This window comes from Lytechinus variegatus, chromosome 6, assembly GCF_018143015.1.
Source record: "Lytechinus variegatus isolate NC3 chromosome 6, Lvar_3.0, whole genome shotgun sequence".
Taxonomy (NCBI): domain Eukaryota; kingdom Metazoa; phylum Echinodermata; class Echinoidea; order Temnopleuroida; family Toxopneustidae; genus Lytechinus; species Lytechinus variegatus.
This window is the reverse complement of record NC_054745.1, coordinates 5,435,022-5,457,372: the sequence shown is the minus strand read 5'-3', so window position 1 is coordinate 5,457,372 and position 22,351 is coordinate 5,435,022. Positions and strand designations below refer to the sequence as shown.

The 22,351-nt window shown below is 35.0% G+C and overlaps 1 long non-coding RNA gene across 1 annotated transcript; it reads left to right on the top strand.

Moving 5' to 3' along the window:
• The first annotated feature begins 2,233 nt into the window (after positions 1 to 2,233).
• Positions 2,234 to 21,473, top strand: LOC121416904. The gene is made up of 3 exons (XR_005970269.1): positions 2,234 to 2,304; positions 7,165 to 7,213; positions 21,200 to 21,473. It is a non-coding gene; the product is annotated as an uncharacterized LOC121416904 (long non-coding RNA).
• Positions 21,474 to 22,351: the final 878 nt, after the last annotated feature.

The following is a 22,351-nucleotide window of genomic DNA, read 5'->3' as shown; positions in this document are numbered from 1 at the left end:
GCTTAAGTATCCAATTCATTTTATAAAGTTCAAATTAATGATATTTTATTCGTTTGTTTTGCACGGCATCTGTATTATGTGTGAATATATAAGTTTCTAAAATTTAAATGTTTAAACAAATGCAGTGACGTACCTAAGATTTTCCACAAGGGGGGAGGGGCAAAATCGCCTAAAAAAAGAGTCCTCAACAGGATATAAAGGACATTTCACAGCAAAAACAAATTGGCAAGCAAAAAAAAGAGTCTTCAACTTCTCGTCAGGGGGGGGGGGGGCAGGGATAGGTCCCTTGCATGGGTTGTGACTCGTCAGGGGGGGTCTGCCCCCCCCCCCCGTAGGTACGCTAGTGAAGATACGTACAGTAAGAGGGCTACATTAAACATAGGCCTATGTTAAGCTCAAATTTGAATTTCAACGCTGCATGCCCTTAGTTTTCAGCCTTTTTTCCACAAAAACGTATGCATTTTATGTATTTATTGTTATTTTTTTATGTCACAGTAGCGTTTCAATGTATTACTTTAAATGCCATCATTTTTGGACCCAGGTATGATTTATGTTGCATCTTTTGCGTGGGTTTCTGCATTTCATTTGCAAAGATGTTAAGGACAATTCCATATTTTTCCTTTTCACCCGACAATGCTGACTGTGTGGGCTCAGTGTGATGAAAAAAAAGAATGTTACCCTCGCCTGAACACTTACTTTCAGAAATTCATTATCTTAACGGTATGTTCTTCAAAATAAAACAACATGCTCGTGCTAAAGGGCTAAAGCTTAACAAATGAAATCTAAATCTAATTGAATTTTGTCATATACTGAAACCCGAAATGAAAAATTATCCAAAAAAAATGTGAAAGCGTAACTTTTGGAAATATATATCCCACTGGACTACGCACACCGATACAAGGACGCAACGATATTCAGATCAGTGACTAGAGATTGGGCGTTTGAGGGCACATGAGAGTAATTCAACCGCGCGCAAAGCATGCCGGACAGGCGTAAGTAAAGATCACATGACTTTATTGATTAAAATAATTCATTAAAAATAGATTAAATGTTTGTATATCAAAAGAAAAACGATATAGAAAATGCTACGTTCATACTCTTTCATAATTAAGGCGTTTGGGGAGGCTAGACTGCATTTTTGTATTTCATTTTAATTATTATTACCCACAATGCAGTTCTGGTTTTTGTGGCAACGAACTGGCCGAAATTATGGTTAGTCTTATTTCAGGCCATTTAACTTTTGATTGAGCTGGTCAAGTACCTGATTAACATATCAAGTCTTAATGTACTGTTAATTGTGACTAATGTCAGTGAATTAAAGCAAAATCTATTTAGGGATTGATTTTTAATGATTTTTTGATGAGCTATGATATAACACGTGAGTGAATGGGGGTCTGTAATACTCATGTGTGCCCTTAATAGTTTGCCTAAAACGCATATATCGTGGACAGAGAGGGCGCTCATGCAGAAACATCTTACCGGAGAGCCAACCGGTGGGTTCGCCGCAGAATATGAAGGTAGAGACGCACGCACACCTTTGACAAGCCGCCTTAGTTGCAAAAGGGGTTAGGTCCACTTTTTACCGTTCCGAAAAACATGTTTTTTTTTTTATTCTTAATTACCGCATTACACTTATGAGAAACTAAATTGTCACGATGTACTTCCCTATCATCATGATCATGTGAATATAAAATTTAGTATCAAGAAATCTACCTGTCTTCAATTCTTTCTATATATTCTTTCAAAAATTGTCATTGTGGACCTAACCCCTTTTGCAACTAAACTGAAATGAATCCAATCTATTTGATTAAAAACGTTAATTTCTTTGCCACTTTTGTTCGTGTTTTCATATGAATGTCAAATTTTCGTTGTTTTCATCAGAACGGCTTAAATTATAAAGGTTTTGAGACAGAAAACAATAAAAAATTATGAACAATGGACCTAACCCCTTTTGACAAATGAGCTCTTCAGAAAAGTTTGTTTGCAAACATGGTAAAAGGGGTTAGGTCCACTCTCCAATATTCCCATATTCTTATTCGAAACTAAATTGCAATATTGCAGTATTATCATGCGAAACTAAATTTCTACCATGAGAACATAAAATTGGGTATAAAGGAAGTGTCTACCTGTCTTCATATTTTTTAAAACATTCTTTAAAAAATGGTGTGGACCCATAGGCGGCGGAAGCGGGGGGGGGGGGACGTGTCCCCCTAAATTTGAGGAGGGGGGGACGGAAAAGAAAGGTCCTGTTGAAGTCCTCGAGTCGTTTGCATTCTTGGCATCATTGGCTCAACTGAAACTAGAGTTAGTTGCTATTTCTTAGACAATAAGAATTAACTTAAAGGCAACCTCTCCCCAGAAATGATTTGAATAAATAGAGGAAAATCAAAAAAGAATTATGCGGAAAATTTCATCAAAATTGGATGTAAAATAGGATGTTATGACATTTTAAAATTTCGAAAAATGTTCAAAAAACAGGGATATGCACACCTCAGTGACATGCAAATGAGTCAATCGATGGTGTCCCTCATTCACTATTCCTTTTGTTTTCATCGTATGAATTATACAATATTTCATTTTTTTTTACAGATTTGACAATAAGGATCAACTTGATTAAACGATATAGAATTAAAACAATGCTAATGGCACATATTCAGGAAAGAATTAATCTTTGTTTCACACGCCAAAAGGGAAAATATTGGAATATTTCAGGCAATAAATTGCAAAATAAATAGTGAGTGAATGATGTCATCAGTCTCCTCATTTGCATACCTACAAGGATGTAAATACAACTGTTTTGTGAAATTAAGCGAAACTTTTAAATGTCATAACTTTCTTATAATACAGTACGTCCCAGATAAAACGACACCGAGATTTAGTGATGATTTATCATAACTTAATCAAATAAAATAGACAAATGACCTAACAACGTAAAGCTTAGAATCTCCTCTTTCATCTGGTATTACTTAGATTATTCCTCATTCATGCTGATGAGTAGGCAAAAATAATTCGAAGAAAGGATGCCAAAAACTCATTTGGCGGGGGTAATCTGATTTTAAAAAAAAAATCACATGACTGAAAAGTTCACTATCTGCTCTTTTGTTTGCTACCTTAATCACAGAAAATGGTCAAGAATTAAAAAAAGTTATGGTCCCTCGAAACAATATTTGTATTTCCATAATTTCATTAAATAAACCTATTTTCACCACAGAAGCTATCGCACGGTAACAAAAGACTTAATGCATGGCTGATCGTCAACAAAACAGATTGTCGAGTGGGTTTGAACGCTAGCCTGTAAAACCTCTTCATTTTATGAAATTATTGAAATTCAAGCTATATTTCAAATAACCAGAATTTTGTTATTTTTAGACCATTTTCTGTAATTTAGGTATCAAATTAAAGAGCAGATATTGAACTTCTTAAGAATGTGGTTTTCTTTTTAAAACCAAGATACGGCCCGCCAAGTGACTTTTGGGTATTCCCTTTTCAAATTGTTTTTCGCTCTCTCATGCGTGAATGGGAACTAGTCTAAGTAGTTTCAGATGAAAGAGGAGACTCTAAGCTTTCAAATTATAGGTCATTTGTCTATTGTATTTGTGATTAAGTTATGATAAATATCGATAAATATCGATAAATCTCGTTTTTTTTTGTGGGACGCACTGTACATCCGATTTTGATGACATTTTCAATGTTATGCTTGTTGGATTTTTCTTTTCTTATTCGAATCAACTTTTTTTTTCTGGGGGGGGGGTCGACCGTTGTCCTTAATTCTGACCGTCTCATTTGTTAGTGTTAGGGGGTGATTCCGTTCTTAAAGGACACGTCCACCCAACAAAAAGTTGATTTAAATGAAATGGGGGAAATACAACAAGCATAATTCTGAACACTTTATCAAAAGCGGAATCCGATGTAAAACAAGAAAGCTATCATAATGACATTTCAAAATGTCGCTTATTTTTCACAAAACGATGTGGGTGATTCCATACGTGTCGTACGAGACATTTAGAGAGCATTTTACAGTTTTTGACAAGAAAAAACAAAAAACTATTCCAGTACCTATAGGTGATCATCAAGTACTACCAGAGCGTTAGAAAAACCAAGACTTAACATGACTTGAATTCACATCCTGTATAATACAGATTTAAAATAGTAATGTGTCGTACGGACGCAGAAAAGTGGCTTTTTCAGAAACCTCAAGTTTGTACTCAAAAGTCTGTGAGTTGGGCAGATAAATTTCATAGAAACTGAACTCAAATTGACACTCAATTACCCAAGAACAAACACATTTATTAAAGAAAGCAAAATAAACATTCATGAACAAATAAAACAAATTATGGTTTTCGAGAACATTGTGGCGTACGGGACATTCAAAATGTGTCGTACGGGACATCTCTAAATTGAAGCCAAACTTTCTTACTTTATGTCACTTTGACTTCTTCAGTCACATTATTCGGCTGATGATAATGATAATTCTATCAAACTAAGACATTCATTAGGTTAGAAACCGCTATTAGCTGAATTTTTCTGTCAATATATCACAAACAAAATAATGTGTCGTACGGGACAATTGTGTGTCGTACAGGACACTTTTGTGTCGTACGGGGCACTTGCGTGTTGTACAGACATTTGCGTGTTGTACTGGGCAGCCTGAATAAAAAAGAACTTTTTATCAATCAGAAGGAGCATTGCCCCTAAATTTTTCCTGTTTTATGAGAAATCTTTTAATAAGGAGTCATTCAGGACAATATAATTAAGTAACCTCAATATATACAATTGGGAGCAATATGTTATAATTTTTTCATGATGGGAAATGTACAAGTGTTCACAGCAGTTTTACGAGCTGAAAAACTTGAGGTTTAGTGTGAAGTTATATTTTAGGGAATTAATTGATAATTTCCAAACACTATTTAAACAATGAATGAATGAAACTTTGTGTAAATTATGGGGCTAAAATGTTATAATTTGTTTATATAAAATGAATATCTACATGATATTTGTCACAACTGTCACTTGTAATTCCACATTTCTTTTCTCAAGAAATGCGGTACTACTTTTTCAAACCCATCTGCATTTCATGAAACCATATGGTTTGTCTTATTTTCCAGATTTATTTTTAACAACTTGAAAAAATTAAGGAGTTTCAATGCTGTATATAAAAAATAGTGATCATCAAGGGAAGTCCAAATAGATGAGCATGATGATTGATATGTATTTTCTTACATCTTATAATAATTCCACATTAGCATGCAAGAGGAAATCATCTTCCAGGCTAGGTTGAATTAATTATATTTTTTTTTAATGTTCAATGAAAAGAAATTAACCTGCTCTGATCATTGAAAATCACCAGTTTAGCTGAAGGGATTCACAAAAGAATAAGCCTGCATAAAATCAATTAAAATGTTAAGAATCACCTATTTCATGTTTTATGGAGATAAAGTACTTTTTCAGTTCACTTTATAACAAATCAATTAAATGAATTTAAATATGCCTACTATTTATGGTTTCTGAATCCAAATCCTTACATCCTTACATTACAAATCCTTACATTACATTGTGTGTCGTACGGGACAACTTTTAATAGGACAATAATTGAAAAATGAAGGCAGTAATTAGATCCTTATGGGATAAATCGATCACCCATGGGTCAAACAAAGAGAAACTGATTTTATGAAATTGCATCATCAAAAATAAAATTGTGGGAAAAACTTTTGCATTGTCATGTGTCGTACGGGACATTGCCAAAAATAGGTTCGGAAAAATCAGGGCTGCCCCCATTATGGATCATGAAAATGTTGTAGATATTAGTTGGAACCATCAATGATATATCATTCTATTGACCTGCAATATTTTCAATCTTCTCTTGCTTTCCAAATAATTGTTTCAGATGGTTTTTGTACTTGACTATTCAATGAGCAAAATTATTGAAAATTTAAAATTCCATTGTTTCCCCAATTAAACTATATATAACTATTTATGACTTATTGAAAGCATGTTGAAATTTATGATATTTTTGAAGTTCTAGTGTGGAATCGCCCATGTATGCACATCCCGAACGGAATGCAAATTAGGTAATAGATGACATCACTCACTATTTCTTTTATATTTCATTCTATGAAAAATATAAGATATACAGTATTTAATTTTCTCCTCATTTTCCTGTGAAACAAATGATCTTTTCTCTCTGAACATAATGAATTCCCACTGATTAACATTTTGTGGTTTAGGCATGTTTGTTCTTATCATCAAGTCTGTAAAAAATTAAATAATGTATTATTAAAAAAAAAAAAAATAAATAGTGAGGGATATCATCGATTCTCTCATTTGCATGTGCCTAAATTGTGCATACAACTAATTTGTGAAAAATAAGTGAAACTTTATAGTGTAATAACTTTTTTCAATCAGATTTTGATGAAATTTTCAGTATTTTGCTTGTCTGATTTTTTTCTCTATTGATTCAAATGAATTTCTTTTGAGGTGGTCTTGAACTTTAAGTAAACGTGAGATTAGATTAAAATTGATTTAGCTACAAAGATTAGGCAAATTGAAATCCACCACAATTCTATCGATACAACATGTAAAGTTTATAGAAAGTTGCGAGGCTTTCTCAGAATAGCTTTTTTTCCTACTCTTCATCAATAATCGTTTGCATTTAAAGTTGCAACTGTGTCCACGATTTTCTAATTAACGATTGTCTTAAAGAGTAAAAGTAAAGCAATAAAAATATTACGTCCAGTAAAATAATGTCATCACTTTTATTTTTTTTTTATTACACATTTACCAAATTTTGAAAATCGTAATTTTCTATAGTACTAGCTTTCATAGCGTACTGCAAAAAAAATAACCTTTGACCTTACAAGGTAAAACCAAATCTGTATTTTACTGCATTATCATGACATTTGAATCATTTGACCACAAGGTTTTCATGGTCTTACCAAACTCTATGAATTAGATGCCCCCTGGCCATTTCCCGCTCGATACTATTAGTATACCTGTTAGGGGTCTATTAAAGGGTAATCCATTGACATGGGATATTTCTATTAGATATTTTTCGTTACTAAAATTGAAATAGCTTTAAAGGTTATAAGGTTTTCCATATGTTTCCGATTACACGTTTTTTCCTTAAATATGATATGTCATTAATTTGTATTTTCCTCTATTATATAGATTTCTTGGTGGTTGGTTTTTCAACTTTGAAACGGCGTTTGGGGTTGAGGTAAGCATTTAATGTTTCGAAGTTTGTTGATATGTTTAACTAGCTTCGCCTTACCATTTAAAGGGATGGTCCTGGTTGAAAATATTTATTAGAGTAAGCTTTACAGAACGAATTGCTAATAATTTCACCAACTTGGGATAGTAAATAGCAAAGTTATTGAATTTGATAGTTTATCAATATTTTTTGAAAACAGGTGACATGCAGGGGCCCCACTTTTTTTTGGGGGGGACGGGTGCGAAATGAGTTGTCTATTCATATAATAAAGCTACAATAATACCCATTTTAAATTTTCTGAGAAAATGACGTATCCTTGCTTTATAACCGTACGATATGTAGGAGAAGTGTCGCATATGAAGTCACAAATCAAATAATTAAAATCATAATAACTTTGTTACTCTTTTACGGATTTTTTTTTAACATCTTTCTTTCATTTTTTGGCTATTATTGCAATAAAATTTGTCAAGGTTAACTTCCCTTTTAAAACTGTTAATGCAGTGTGACTACCCCAGGAGTAGACAAGATCAATCACTGTCATATGTTCTCTTTTTTCCCCTTCGAGATATGTAAACTGTGACAGGGGATCAACATAATGTTGTGTTGGGATCGTTTATATCTTAGTTGGGAGCATCAATGACCACGCAGGAACGTTCGATGTACATTTCAATCAAGAAACTTTATTAATCGTCAATCTTAAGCAATATTACATGTAGAGTAGAAGCATATCACAACGTACGACGATGTAGATCTGAACTCTGTGATGATCTTAACTTATCTAACCTCAACCCTTGAGTGTACACTCAATATATACATGTACCCAAATTATAATCCAAGGGTTTGGATATAGGACTAAAGGGGTTTAATTATTGGGAAGGGGAAGGCAGTTCTTTGTTCTCTGATTGGAGTTTGTTTGACTATGAACAATAAGGGTTTTAATGGCTTGGATTAAATTAATGATAAGGGTTCTGAGAAGGGGGTTTAAAAAGGATGGTTCTGAGAAGGGGGCATATACATTATGAAGTCTAGACTGTGTATATGTAGTGATTCATACAATCACTACATTACATCCCCTTTCTTTGGAAAATTGAGGCTCCCCTCCTTGTGGAAAAAAATTATCAAAGAAAGCAAAATCAGAGGAATAGATACCATGGGGTCAATGAACTATATACATTATAAAGTCAATACAAAGAAATAGAAATGAAAATATATACAACATAGAGTAAATACAGAAAAATAGAAAAGAAAACGATAAGTGAAACATTGACCATTGTTCCGTGTTCTCTTACGCTCATTCTCTCTCCCAAACAAATACTTCAAACCTATATACATATTTACAGTAAATTCATATTAAAAATTAGCATAAATCTTTCCATTATTGTGGTAATGATAAACTGAGACATAATGCTAACCTTACTCAAAATTTCACAACATAAATTTCATTTTTCAGAAACCAGTGCAGGTTTATGCACTTAAACTAAACAAAATTAATCACAAATTGTGCAGACTTATGCACTTAAAAGACAAAGTAAAATGCAGGGAAAAAGAAAAATTAGATTAACAATCAAGTATCAATAACATAATGTATCAAATATCCTTATTACTAGCTAAGGAAATTCAGTAATGGATAACAAATGTTTTTATAATGTAAGTGAAACAAATCTGGTACAGTTGTAGGTTGAAGATATGTAGATACCAATGTCCTGTATATGTAATAATTTACAATCAATATATAAGCCAAGTTTGCTAGTGTGTCTCTCTCTACACCGCTATCTACCATTAATTAATAAATTCCCATCATACTCGGATGATAGACAAACCAAAGATACAAATGTGATATTCCAACATGATTATATATAAGAAAAACAGGTGCGCTCTAGGTATTGAAAGTGTGTCTATGTTCAAATAGGCCATATTATACTTCATACGAAGCATCAACATAGAAACCTGAGTCACTAACAACCTAACCTGTCAAATATCTCTTTTTACAATCATATTTAATGAAAAAAAAAAGTTTAACAAGTAATTCAAACTTGTTCAGTATCACTAACAAGAGTATGCTTAAACCTTGTTATGTCAATAAAATGATGATCTATGATATATAACTTTGTTCATAAACAAATGCAGTCTAACACGTGTTCAATTCAACACAACAACACAAACATACCGTCAGCAAGATTTTGACTACAAATTGCTTGCAGGTCTTATTCAAACCATTGTGACTTAAAACATTATCTAGGAAGTAAACTCTTCCAGGAATAACAAAGGTACAATATATCTATAAAATTACAATAGGGTATACACTATTATAAAGAGATTAAAGCTTACGCATACAAAGACTTGTAAAATCTTGCTGGGGACCCTGTTATTGGTATTTGTCTATTAGTCAATATGTCATTAATTAAATCGTCCGTGCCCCTATACAAATCGACATTCCACCAAAATCTTACTTGTTTGGTGGTGTTATTAAGGCTTTGGTCGAATGAGGTCAGTAATTGTAAATGTCCATTCTTAAAACGTCCTCTATGTAGAGTCATGTTCTTATCAATGGGGGCATTCACAAGCATTTCAAACTGTTTTTCCAGGTCGGTCTTTGTCAAAGGTCTGGGGGCAGCTATACCATTGTTGTCCGCTATTGCATGCAAGTAATCTGAATCATGGATTGGGTCTGATAATTGGGTACACATAATTTGCTCAGCATTGAACTCTGGAAGTTTCTCATCATTCTCATTGATGAAGTTCACTGATGGTTTTTCAGTGTTTTGTTTCCTTTGTTCTTGAGCAGTTGTGTTCTTCCCTAAAGCTTCCTTGATATTTGTAAGATTCCAGAAAATAGTGATGTCACCAAAGTAGTTTCTATACACTCCGCAACAATATTATATAAATCGATCAATTTGTGAGCGGTGGGCGTCCTCATCATAGGGAAATGTGCTTCTATTTTCACTTCAAATTCCGAAGTATATTTATGTCATAGGATTACGCACCAAATCTTCTATATGAGTTTCACTCCTAATTTGCTCTGATAATGTCTTAATGGTCATTTTCAAGTACATTCAAACTTGACAAGTTTCATGCTATACACAAAGCGGTGAAATACTAAAAGAAAATAATAAAAGCCAAAATAAAATTGTATTTCTTGACACATTAGGCCTATGTGTAGTCCAGTATCATTCATCACTGGAAAATGCTTTGCTTTACATGTTAATGTTAACCAAATAAAACATCATCATGATTTTGATTGAAAAATAAAAATTCTTGCTTCATAATGTCATTAACCTTGATTACATCACATCCAATGTTGTTTGAGAAGTAATGAAATATCATATGTTACATAAACTTAGTTAATCCTTATCAAGCTCAGTATTCGAAAGTGTCAATGACTTCGTCTTAAGTTTTAAAGGTGGTTTATTTTTCATCGTGGTCAATTTTAAATGAGACTGGTTAGAGTCAGTGTTTGTCAAATATTGCTATTTCCAATGTCAAATCAAAGGATAAAGATGATGTTATCATAACAAATTAATGTAGCTGTGTACAATGAAAATACATGTACATTTATGCGCATGTAATGGACATTAAATCAAATATAGCCTCTCGCACTCTCTCATATGCCAGTGGAACAATAAAGAAAATGGTTTCACTTACCGATCAGAGATGAAGAATATAACTCAAAAGAATGATTAAAATGTAGTCTTAGCACAATTAAAGTAATGTCCAGTGTTTGATATATTCGGGGAAGAGTCAAAGTTATTCATTCTATAATTCAAGATTTATGTTGTTGTAGTGGTGATCTGCGTCTTTGGCGTTGACGATGGCGTCTTGTCATGTTTCCAGTTAGATTCATTGTCATCTGTGTTGTCATCGATGTCCTTGTCCATACTGTTCCTCCGTCTGTATCGTCCGTCTGTTCTTCCGTCTGTATCTTCCGTCTGTTCATCCGTCTTTGTCTTCCGTCTGTGTGTTTCTGTAGTGCGGTAATTGTAGTCATCGATTTTTGTCATCCGATGTAGCTCAGGATCTAACAGGGGTTCATGCCGGTGCTAACACATGTAGGATAGATGGTATCTTAACTGTCTTTTCATGAGAGCAATTCTCAGTCTTTTCTCGAAGCACATAGCCATGTTAATGAAGTATTTTTCAATTAGAAAACCGGGTTCTCCACCATGTTGTGTTGGGATCGTTTATATCTTAGTTGGGAGCATCAATTGTTATGTGATGATAAGACATATCTCACATATTCAATATTATATCTATACATAATCAATATTTAATCAATACTTCTACAGGAAGTATACCAGCTCCAACTTTCATTAGAAAGTATTACTCATTCTTCTTCCAGCTAAACTTCTGACGCACACACATTTTATGAGTTTCTTATTCACTACATTTCATGTTCTCCCTAAAAGGTCAACTCCCCCAATTCAGAGTAAAGTTATGACGTACAGATTGTTTTGGTCAAGCGTCCAAGGTTGACCAACACCTGTTTGATTGTAAAGAGTCTAGACCAGACCAATATAAAAGGGGTTCACTTCTGAACCAAAATCAGATTGTTAGAGATTACTTCAGAGATTGTTAGATTGGTTGCAGATTACTTTACAGATTGTTCCAGCATACAGACAGCTACAGAAGAGTTTATATTTTATACTGCAGAGTATAGTCACCATCAGACTTACTCATGTTCCTGTATTATTTGTCATCATCATCAACTTAGTTATCATCTTCAATAAATGTATATATGAACTGTACAGGCTTTGTATTGACTCCTTCATTTAAGTCTGGTTGAAGTTAAAGTGCAATCGATCCAGCCCCCGAACACAACATGGTGGAGAAGCCCGTTTTCAGCCAGCAATGAACTTCAACTCCGATTGATAGAACTTTAATATATTGTTAGAGAGAGAGACACACATCCGATGAAACTGCTGCAGATTTCTGCAAGCCTGTATATAGAACTCTTGAGAACGATGTACCTTCAATGACACAGCCCCCACAACTTCTACGACAAACATTAAAGACGGATGATCAGACGGACGGACAGACGGACGAACAGACGGAAGACCAGAAGGATGCTCTAGCAACATCAATGTTTCCTTTCCCCGACGGACGACAGAATTAACAGATGACCTTGCCTGTTTCTACTGATAATTCCAGCCCCTCTAGAAGCAAGAATAATTCAAATGACTTTTGGACTCTAGCTTAAAATTGAACTTTAGTTTTTGCATCTTTCAAGCTTCGTGTTTCTTTCATTTGATTTTGGTAAGTGAAACTTAATTTTCTACCTCGATACAAGAGAGAGCGAAAGAGTGTGTTATATAGTCCATGCATCTGATTAATTTAAACTGTATTGTACTTTCCTCCATTCATTTGTAGATTTTCATTTGTACTTTTTGTTAAGACATTAATCACAATATGTCTGTAGATCCAAGACCCACCCCTCCCCTACGACAGACTGACTTTTTACCTAACAGATTTTTGGGTGACAAAATTGACCGCGACCTATGCACAGCTCATTTTTTGACATTTGAAGACTACTTGGATGCCCATGACTTTAACCCTACTGACCCTTCCCAATTCACCGACATTCTTCGGACATTTAAAAGAAGCCTGCAAGGCCAAGCCAGACTTTGGATTGAGGGCCAGACTTTTATTGACTACAAAGGACTGAAGTCTTCCTTTGTTGGAAGGTTTAGTGGTACGAAATCGACCTATGCATACGTTAGAGAGTTTAATGACTTATCTATGACGACGGACGAAAGCGCAGAGATGTATTTGCAGCGCGTAAGGCAAGCGGCGGCGCGCATCGGCTATGGGGAGAAACAGGTAAGAGACAAGATTTTATCTTCTCTCACACCTAAATGCCGATCAGCGATAATCATGTCTCTTCCCGAGACAGCAGGCAGCGATGAAATTGCGGCGAAAGCGCAATGTTTTATCGATCTTAATCATGACTGCATTGCTACTCGGACTGAAGTGAGTTTTTCGACACAGGACGAATTATCCCATCTACGGGATGAAATTCACTCCCTAAAAATCCAATGCGACGAAGACAACAGACGAAACCGACCTCGAAGCCGAGACCGCACATGGCGAGGCGGCAGTCGCAGTCGCGAGCGCAGCACAAGCGCAGGACGTAGCCCCTACCGTAAGGACGACTTCCCCTCCCAACGTTCCCACCAGTTTAATGGTAAACGACGGACCATTTGCGACTACTGTCTCAGACCCGGACATGTATGGCGAGCATGCCGAATAAGACAAAGAGACGTGGAAGACAGACAAAACAGACGTAGGTCCAATAATAACCGACAACAGGATTTTTAGAACGGGAGAATGGAAATAGCGCTCATTTCGCATCCTCCCCGACTTTTGGAAAATCTAGACCGACAATGACTAATGATTCTAAATACTTAGGTACAGACGAAGTAGACTTGAAACTTAATGGACGTAACTTTGTTAAAGGACATTTGCCCAGTGGAAAGAATATATTTATACTTTTTGATAGTGGTGCTTCCAAGACTATAATTTCTGGAAACTATGTTAAATCTTGCAGATATCTTTCCACTCTTCCAACGTCCAAAGTTAAACCTGTTGGATTCAGGATTGGAAATGGACAATTATTACTTGCTAGGTCTGTAGTTAAGTTTCACGTAACTGTACAAGGACATAAATTTGAGATTTCAGCACTGATTGTAGATAACCTAGTAGGTGTTGATTTAATTTTAGGGCAGAATACACTTTCTGATCTAGATGGTACATTGACCTTTCGAGACAATAGGTTTAAGATCAAACCTAAGAAGGTAGCATTGGCTCCAGTGAGCAAAGTAACCATAAACCCAGGAGAGACAAAACATGTCACATTGCAAGGCAAGACGCCTGCTTATGTCAGAAATTCTGAAGTTACCATCAATGCTAATAATTATCTTGGTAAACATTGTCCTAATACAATGATTGTAACACTTCAGAAAGGTAGGACTCAGATCCTAGTGACTAACCGCACTGATAGGCCGATACATCTAACTAAAGGCAGACCAGTTGCCTCCTTAGATTTAGGGAACCTAATTAATACTACTCAACCCCTTCCAGTAGATGACATGTTTGTGACGTTAAAAGACAATAGACAAACATCAAATGATGTTCAATCCCAGAATCTAGATAAGTATCCCCACCTGAATCCCGATGACCCAATAAGAAAAATGACAGAAGAAGAAATAATTAGGCAACAGATTAATTTGAAAGATAGTGTTCTTTCTCATGATGAACAAGATAGCATGTATGAATTACTTAAAGAAAATAGGGAAGCATTTTCTTTGTACGGAGAGCTTTCCAGTTGCCCAAATTTCGAAGTAGACATTGAACTTGCTAATGACGATCCATTTTTCATTCGCCCTTACTTTGCTACTGAACAAGACAAGAAAAGAATCGAGCTTGAACTCAATAAACTAGTGAAACTAGGAATACTTGAAGTAGGACACCAGGCTTATACTTCCCCAGTTCTTCTCATATCCAAGAAGGATACAACAGAGAAAAGAGTAGTGACAGATTTTAGGTATCTGAATTCTCGTATTAGACGTATTAATCACCCCTTTCCATTGCTATCTGAGACACTGAAAAGAATAGGAAATGCTAACACCAAGGTAATGAGTGTTATTGACTTGAAATCAGCTTTCCATTGCATCCCACTCTCTAAGAAAGCACAGAAATACACAGGTATTGCATCATACCATGGAGGTAAACACTACTATTACAAGAGACTAGCTCAAGGATTGAATGTATCACCAGGAATATTTCAAGCTAAGATAGATGATATTTTGAGTACAATACCAAATTCTAGGAATTTTTGCATAGCCCATCATGATGATATAATTTTGTTTAGCCCAGACAAGAACACTCATAAGCGACAATTAGAACTTGTACTTCAAGCACTTACTAAGAACGGACTGAAGGTCAGTCCCAAGAAATGTAAAATTTTCAGAGATGATGTCACATACATGGGACATAGAATAACAATCGATAAGTTTGGTGACCCATGCATCCAACCAATGACAGATAGATGTAAGGCAATTAGGGATTTACCCAAGCCCAAGACCCCTAGACAGGTTAGGAGACTCGTGGGAGCAGTAAATTATGTCTCCAGTTTCTTTCCAAACATTCAGGCCACTTTACGACCATTACACCAATTGACCAGGAAAAATAGTAAATTTGTATGGACTGATGAACATGAACAAGCATTTGAGAAAATTAAGGAATTGATGACTAACCCACCTGTTCTTCACATGCCACATAAATTTGGTAGATTTTCATTGTATAGTGATACTTCTAGAACAGCAACAGGTTCTTATTTGACTCAAACTGTTCAAGGCAAGGAAAGAATCATTGGATATTATTCCAAAGTCTTACCAAATGCATGCCAGAGATACAGTGTAACTGAATTAGAATTATTTGGACTCTTGATAAATGTCACTGCCTTTAAGTATCTACTCAAAGGTTGTGAATTTGATGCATTTGTTGATCATAGCTCAATAGTACAAATCATGAAATCAAAAGAAGAACCTTGCACTAAACGCTTACAGAAGCTAATACTGAAATTGTCAGAGTATTCATTCAAAATTGGTTACAAGAAGGGATCAGATTTAGTTTTGGCGGACTTTCTTTCTCGCGCACCACGCGAAGATGATGTAGAAATTGACAATGTTGTTCCTATGGCATATAGTCTCTTTTCAGAAGAAGACTTACTTGAAAGTGATGATTCACTTAACCCTGTACAACCCGCAGAGCGAACTGTTACTAGGGCTTATGCCAAGAAGATGGGAATTTCAGTCCCAGATTTGTTTCCAAAGAAACTTTCAGATACTAGACAATGTGAACAGACCCCAATAAATCAAAGCAAAACGTCCCAGCAGACCACAAATGGACCATTACCAATTACAAGGGATTTACCTAGATCTCAATCTCAGTATGACATTCCATATGGTCAGACTGAACTGAATAATGACCCACCTGTTCAACCCAGGACTGGTAGACAGAATAATGTTCAAGTTGAACCAAGATTAGTTGATAAGAATAGAGAATCTTCTATTGATGATAATTATAGGGATGTACCAAGTGATTTGTATACACCTCCTAGACCCCTTACTACTAAAGTAAATAATGTAGTTGCCGGACATGTTCCGAAACAACAAGAGGTAGACAAAATCATGGAAGTAATCAAAAGAAAGATCATTAGGGATTATAATTTGCCTATTGATATGAGGAATTTGAAAACTGAACAGGAAACATCACCATTTTTTAAGCCAGTCTATGACTATTTGGCTTATGATATATTGCCAAGTGACAAGAAAGCAGCTAGAGCTGTACAAACCAAGTCAGAGCAATACATTTTGTGTGATGGTCTTTTGTTTCGTTTATTCTTTCATGACAATGACGATGATTACACCTTACAACTTGCTATCCCAGAGTCTTTAACAGACACGATCATATCACAGTATCATGACAATCTTCTTAGTAACCACCAAGGAACTATGCGTACGTACTTGACTATCAGGCGTAATTTCTATTTCCCAAATATGTTTGAGAGGATAAGTAATTATGTAAAAGCATGTCTTAGATGTCAACAGTTTCGTGGTAAACCAGACAAAGTCAGACCATTTCATACTCGAGTTCCAGACTCATACTGCCCATTTGGTAGGATTAGCTTAGACTTCAAATCTATGCCAAATTCAATCACAGGATATAAACATTTGATGGTTGTATGTGATGAGATAACTAGATTTGTAATTTGTGCACCATTGAAGACTTTAGATGCAGAGACTATCTGTGAAGCTTTGATTCAGAAAGTTATCTGTGTATTTGGACCACCCTCTTGCATTGTAACTGATGCAGCCGCATCATTGACAGGCAAGTTATTGACATTGTTGTGTGATACACTTCAGATAGAGAAGAAAGTAATTAGCGTAGAGAATCACGGTAGTTTGCATGTTGAAAGACATATCCGTACACTTTCACAGTTCTTGAAAGTGAACTTGAACCAATTTGGAAATGATTGGGTTAGATATATTTCAACTACATGCTACGCTTACAATTCATTCTCCTCAGCTCAATTAGGGAATCATAGCCCATACGAGTTAGTGTTCGGACGGGAACCTCCCAACTTGACTAACTTGACTTTCAATCCTATGAAAGGATTATCCCAGACCTATGAGGAATATGTAGATCATCTTAAGAAGAAATTCCAACATATTTCTAGAACCATACTTTCGTTGCAAAGGAAGCAACAAGATAGACAGAACTCAAACATTTCACAGAAGCTAAGTAAGAGCCCAATCTACTCAGTAGGACAATTAGTCTATTTGTACAAACCAAGCTCTTCTTCCCTGACAGCAAACTCCAAAAAGATTGCTGCTGAATGGTGTGGACCTTTGGTAATCCATGAGGTACTAGACAGAACTCATTATATTCTGGCCACACTAAAGGGAGAAATCCTAAGAGATGTGTTCAATTACAATAGGCTTAAACCCTGCTTTGTAAGAGCATCCAATGAAAGGAAAAACATCACTCACATCCAAAAGTTGAAACAAGCACTAGGTGAAAACAACCAAACACAGAATGACAAAGAAAGCTCTGAAAAAGAGACAGTACAATTCATCAATGAAAATGATGAAACTTTGTCAAAGTTTGATTGTGAACAAATCATGTGCTATCAACAAGCAGAACCAATTGATGAGAGTCTCTATACTTCATCAATGATAGATAACCAAGGTATAGCTACCCCTAGGAAACTGACACAGGACGAGTTAAGGAAACAAATTGACTTATTGTTGACTGCCCCTACCAGTGAAATTATGACTCTTCATAGAGGACGATTTAAGTCAGGACACTTGCAAATTCTGGTTTCATTTGACAAACCACAGGTTGATAACAAACCTAGTAGACAAGTGAATTTTTGGTGGAATATAGATATGTACCCAGATCATGAACAGTTGATTCATAGGATTTTGTTTGATAAGATTATACCAGTAACAGGCACTCCTAAGAGGATGTTGCAGAATTTGTTTATGTAATTTGATGTGTGAAATTGATAAAGGTTCATATATCATGTCTGATTATTAGAGTTTTTTCTCTGTTTAACATTCAAATGTATTTAGTATGTATCAAGACATTGATAATTTGGCAGATGTGATAATTTGCTTTTAGATCATTTCATAATGATTATCTACAAGTTTAAAAGCACTTGTTGAAGAACCGTTTTAGATATTTATAACGTAGGAAAATTTGTCTTATATGACGTTAACTTACACGAGTAAGGTTTGGATTATACAATATTCTGTGTTTACACTTCTTTTATATGAAGTAAAATTGGTCTAGATTTGCATAGAGTATATCCAATATCTTGAGCGCCCTCGTTTTATTTCCGAAATCATAAGTTGTGAGATTTTTATTGATTGGATAGAAGATTATGGATATATCTTCTGATAGAACAGTGAATTTGATATTTTGTGTTTAATGATTGTTGAATTTTGCTATGTCGCCTATAATAATTGTTTTTACAAACTTTTTGATCTTGTTGGATTTAAATGTATTCTATTGTATGTAAGATTGTTTGTACAGTATAAATATGTGATATAGTTTTTCAGGAATAGTGCATAAGTCTGCACATTATTGGAAACAGTTTTCCTTTATCGATGTATTTTCATACTGCATTGTGTGAGAGTTTGAGAGAAAGAGGAGGTAGAAGATAAATTAAAAAGTTTCACAATATTATTATTTTGTTTTACATGAAATTCAATTGTTTAACTATGTTGGACTTGGACCATTAGTTCAATATATTTTTTAAACAAATGTGGGAAAGCCACATTTTCTAACAAAAGGGGATGTTATGTGATGATAAGACATATCTCACATATTCAATATTATATCTATACATAATCAATATTTAATCAATACTTCTACAGGAAGTATACCAGCTCCAACTTTCATTAGAAAGTATTACTCATTCTTCTTCCAGCTAAACTTCTGACGCACACACATTTTATGAGTTTCTTATTCACTACATTTCATGTTCTCCCTAAAAGGTCAACTCCCCCAATTCAGAGTAAAGTTATGACGTACAGATTGTTTTGGTCAAGCGTCCAAGGTTGACCAACACCTGTTTGATTGTAAAGAGTCTAGACCAGACCAATATAAAAGGGGTTCACTTCTGAACCAAAATCAGATTGTTAGAGATTACTTCAGAGATTGTTAGATTGGTTGCAGATTACTTTACAGATTGTTCCAGCATACAGACAGCTACAGAAGAGTTTATATTTTATACTGCAGAGTATAGTCACCATCAGACTTACTCATGTTCCTGTATTATTTGTCATCATCATCAACTTAGTTATCATCTTCAATAAATGTATATATGAACTGTACAGGCTTTGTATTGACTCCTTCATTTAAGTCTGGTTGAAGTTAAAGTGCAATCGATCCAGTCCCCGAACACAACACAATGACCACGCAGGAACGTTCGATGTACATTTCAATCAAGAAACTTTATTGATAATCAATCTTAAGCAATATTACATGTAGAGTAGAAGCATATCACAACGTACGACGATGTAGATCTGAACTCTGTGATGATCTTAACTTATCTAACCTCAACCCTTGAGTGTACACTCAATATATACATGTACCCAAATTATAATCCAATGGTTTGGATATAGGACTAAAGGGGTTTAATTATTGGGAAGGGGAAGGCAGTTCTTTGTTCTCTGATTGGAGTTTGTTTGACTATGAACAATAAGGGTTTTAATGGCTTGGATTAAATTAATGATAAGGGTTCTGAGAAGGGGGTTTAAAAAGGATGGTTCTGAGAAGGGGGCATATACATTATGAAGTCTAGACTGTGTATATGTAGTGATTCATACAATCACTACATTACAATAATACCTTTTACGCGCATACATTCGTAGTTCCGAAGCTTCGTTATCCCGAAGGTTCGAATATTCCGAAGGTTCGTTTTTCCGAAGGTTCGTATTTCCGAAGGTTCGTATTTCCGAAGGTTCGTAATTCCGAAGGTTTGTGAGTCCGAAAACGAATATGAGGTTCACATAATTCCGAAGGTTCGTTAGTCCGAAAACGAAGTGAGGTTCGTACTTCTGTTTCGTTTTCGGACTGACGAACCTTCGGAACAACGAACCTTATTTCGTTTTCGGATTATCGAACCTTCGGAATAACGAACCTTCGGAATAATGCCCCATATGTTCGGATTTATGAACCCTTTTACGTTTTCGGATTACAGAACATCGAGGTGTATGCAATTTACGTGTTTCGGAATTACGAAGTGTAACCCCTTTTACGATATTTCTTTTTTTTTCATGCATTCTTTTTATTTATTTATTTATCGATTCATTTCTTTATTATTATTTTTTGGAGGGGGCAATTCACCAAGGTATTTTCGTAACCGAAGGGGCTACCCTGTTATATTAAAACTAAAATATATTCGCGATAGTTCAACATGATTTCGTCATGCTGGTTTAAACAACGGCTCAGTGCCAAACGTTAAATAGCCGCTAAAATAACAAAAAACATAAACCATCCATTACAAACAAAATCTAAAATTACCAACATAGAAATCTGAACTTTACTATATTTTACTAGAAAAATCGTGTCGTTATGGTTTTTCTGGAAGAGAAAGCAAAAAGATTATGAGAAGATTAGTGCAACGTTTTATGGAATTTCAAATGCAAAAATGTAAAATCATTAAAGTAATCTCTCTTGTGTGACTGAACGGGCAGAACGTAACTCGAAATAAGGACTTACATTTTTCTCACTGAAATAAAACGTTTCGAGATGTCTAAAGATTAAATATATAAAGCCATCATTCTTTCTTACTAACTAGCGATATACTACTTAATTTGTTAATACCTGTAGCATCTATCCTTTAAGTAGTGAATAATAATTACGATTGAAAACCATTTTATTATTTTCAATATATGCACAAATTTGTTTTCATTTTTTCTTCAGATAGTTAAATGTCAACTGTCTCCAGAGATGACTACAAGAATATGGTCCTGTCTGAGTTCCTTCACCGCACTAAACCATCTCAACATCTCAGACTCATCTATCGATTTCCCTCCAGCTCCTCCTGATCCACCATCCATCAAAAGTCTATCAGTTGAGAAAGTGACGTCACAATGTTTGGAAAGTCTGATTTCATCGCTCCCTGGTTTGACAGACTTGGTATATATCAATGATGCAAAGGGGGACATAGCCATGATCACATCTGCTCTTCGTCGGACTGGAGGACAGAAGCTCGAACGAATCGGAAAACAAAGGTCCTGTTGAATTCTTAGAGTCGTTTGCATTTTTGGCATCATTGGCTCAACTGGAACTAAAGTGAGTTCTTATTTTTAGAAAAAAAACATATCGTACATGGCAAATCAAAATCCACCACATTTCTATCAATACACCATGTACAGTTTATAAAAAGTTGTGTGCCCTTCTTAAAAATTGCTATTTCCCTACTCTCAATCAATGATCATTTCCATTCGCATTTGCAACTACGTCCACAATTTTCAAAAGAACGATTGTCTTAAAAAGCCTAGAGAAAAAAGAAAGCAACGAAATTGATATTGATCATTTTCATTACGCCTTTACTAAATCATTGTCATCATTTACTTTTCTTTGTGTTTTTATTAAACATTGATGACGTTATGAAAATCGTAATTTTCTTTAGTACTAACTTACATAACGTATTGCAAGAAAAAAAAACGTGGATCTTACAAGGTCAAAAAAGAATTCTGCATTATACTGCATTATCATGACGATTGAATCATTTGACCACAGGGTTTATTACGTTCCTGAAGTATATGAATTGAAGGCCCAACTGGCCCTTTCCCCCCTGATAAACACGCTAGGGATCTATTAAAAGGGTAATCCATTGACATGGGAGATTTCCATTAGACATTTTTCGTTAACAAAATTAAAACGGATTTAGAGATTATAAAGCCACCGATATGTTTCTGACAACACGTTTTTTTTCCTCATCAAAATGATATGTCATTAATTGATATTTTCCTCTATTATATAGATTCCTTGATGGTTGGTCTTTCCACTTCAAAAGGGGGTTTGGGTTAAAGGTGAGCATTGATTGTTTCGAAGTTTATTGATACGTTT